Genomic DNA, 2,689 nt, shown 5'->3' with positions numbered 1-2,689 from the left:
TGTTTCGTCTGCATGTACTGGCTGTTTGGGATCCTAGTCTGTTTGGAAGCTCACCTTCCTAGACCTGGAGGGAGGTGGGGAGGAACTTGAACTTCCCACAGGGCAGGAAACCCTGACTGCTCTTTGAACTGGAGAGGGAGCAGGAGAGGGAGTGAGGGGGAGAGGATATGGGGAGGAGGGGAGGAAGTGGAAATTTTTATAAACAAACAAACAAACAAATTAATTAATTTAAAAAATATATAAAATATAAATAAAAATACAAACAAATTTTCCTTTTAAAGTATTTTTAGTTAAAAAAAAAAGCAGGGCCTTGGAAGTTTTGTTTTTTTTCCTCCCGTGTTGCAAATTCATGTTGTGGTTTTGGTGGGTTGATGAAGAGCGCATGTCATCTGTGGGTGGCACTGCCCGCTGTGGGGGGCGGGGCCTGCTCCTCTACTTGAAGGTGACCACGTTTATATTCTGAGACGGGAAGTGTAGGGTGAATAGGTCCCGGCGGCCTTAGTTTAGCTTATCCTTTGCTGTCCAGTCATCCTCGTCAGTCTTCTGCTTTTTGGTGTCAGCATCATCATCATCCTCATCTTCAGCTGCCCGCTTGCCCATAGGAGCCTCAGCTTCCTCATCTTCATCTCCATCCTCTTTCTCGCCGTCACCTTCTTCCTCCTCCTCCTCTTCCTCCCCACCTTCTTCCTTTTCTTCATCTACCTCATTGTCGGCCTCCTGCTCCCCATTTTCCTCATTAGCATTGCCATTGGCAGGTGCATCTCTTCCATTCTCTGCCTCCTCCACAACTTCCTTCTTCTCCTTCAAGTCCTTGGTGGTGATCTCGGAGCTGGTGTCCACGGCCGCGTCTGACATGGTGGGGCACGCAGGTGACCCACTGCAGCGAGGGCAAGACGAATCAAGTTTGAGGACTCTGGCGAGAGAGCTGCCGGATTCCTTTGCAAAGGAGGAGAAGGAAGAGGGCAGCAAAGGCGGCTGCAGGGAGTGCTGAGCAGCACCGGGAACAATGCAAAGATGACTTTTCAGAGCAGCCAGTGGGGGCTTCATCTTTTTTTTCTAACCAAGAAATCCGATCCTGAGATTCCTAACATCCAAAGCAAAGAGAGAAAAGAGGGCTAGAATTAGTTGTAAGGGCTCTACAGACAGCGATACAAGTCAGACAAACTCTTAACCTGACCTTCCGAAGCTCACAATTAAGGTGGGTATAAGTAAGTAGCTTTATTATGTCACAGTGGGAAAACATAGACTCTAGATTTGTTTTAGAGGGTTGCCACATAAAGGAAGAGATGTCTAAGATAAAGTAACATTAGCTAAGGGGGGAAAGGTGAGAAATAAGTTCCAGATAAAGAAAATAAAGAAAAGCACATGTACAAGAACAGAGAGAGAGAGAGAGAGAGAGAGAGAGAGAGAGAGAGAGAGAGAGAGAGATAGATCGTGGGCAGACTTGGTGGCTGTAGAAGATGCTGTGGTACCCAGACCACCCCAACACACACATTTGCCAGCACACCTAGCCCCTAGCTGCTCTGACTGTTGGCTATCCACAGCATACGCAACTCCTTCTCAGGAGATATACTCTTAGCTGTTTGGAGTTAGCTCATCCGGTGACAAGTCATTGTCCCCATGGCAGCTCTCAATCCATGGCTCTCTGACCCCAGAAAATTTAAAGAGCATGGCCTCCCATAAGGAAGACAACTTGTTAGTGCAACTTGTGTTACTATGCCTTTGCCCTCATGAATCCAGGCGCCAATAGAGTCTACCTGACATCACATCTTTGCTGGGTCTCTGCTGCTTCCCTAGCTGGTTCCCCTTACGTGTGGTCCCCAGAGCCAGATATGGCAGCATAATCCCAGCACTCAGGAGGCAGCAGCAGGCAGATCTCTTGTGAGTTGGATGTTAGCCTGAAATACACAGTGAGATCATATTTCAAAAGTCAAAACAAGACAACAACTACTAAGTGGCACCTGGAATACTTGGGCGGTAGTTCTGACAAACTGTTCTGGTTGTTACAAGTAAAGCTGCTGTGAACACAGTATAGTTGAGCAAGTATCCTTGTGGCACGATCCTTTGGGTATGCCCAAGAGTGATATAGCTGGGTCTTGTGGTAGATTGATCCCAGTTTTCTGAGAAGCCGCCATGCTGACTTCCAATGTGGCTATACAAGTTTGCACTCCTACCAGTGATAGAGGAGTAAGGAATCTACAAGCATGATCCCAACCAAGAATTCTGGCAAGAGTGGATATGTAGTTTGAACTGGCCATCTCTGGTGATCACAGTGGTGCCTAGCCCAATTGCCATCAGAGAGGCTTCATCTGGCAACTGATGGAAACAGAGGCAGACCCAAAGCCAAACATTGAAAGGGAGTTTAGGGAATCTTGCAGAAGGAGAGAAAGGATTGTAGGAGCTTAGAGGGGTCAAGGACACCACAAGAAAACTCACAGAATCAACTAATGTGGACTGATAAGGGCTCACAGAGATTGAACAGACTACCAGGGAGCCTGAATGGGACTGAGCTAGGCACTCTGTGTATATATGACAGTTGTATAGCTTGGTCTCTTGGGGGACTCTTAACAGTGGGAACAGGGGCTGTCTCCGACTCTTTTACTGACTTTTGAGACTATTTTTCATACTTGGTTGCCTTAATACACGGGGAAGTGCTTAGTCTTACTCAACTTGATATGTCATGTATTGT

General features: G+C 47.0%; 1 pseudogene; it reads right to left on the bottom strand.

Moving 5' to 3' along the window:
* Positions 1-275: 275 nt before the first annotated feature.
* LOC148122338 (uncharacterized) lies at positions 276-1,124 on the bottom strand (annotated as a pseudogene).
* Positions 1,125-2,689: the final 1,565 nt, after the last annotated feature.

The sequence above is a fragment of the Myodes glareolus genome, chromosome 4 (genome assembly GCF_982192425.1).
Source record: "Myodes glareolus chromosome 4, mMyoGla1.1, whole genome shotgun sequence".
Classification (NCBI taxonomy): Eukaryota; Metazoa; Chordata; class Mammalia; order Rodentia; family Cricetidae; genus Myodes; species Myodes glareolus.
This window is presented reverse-complemented; position numbering and strand designations above follow the sequence as displayed.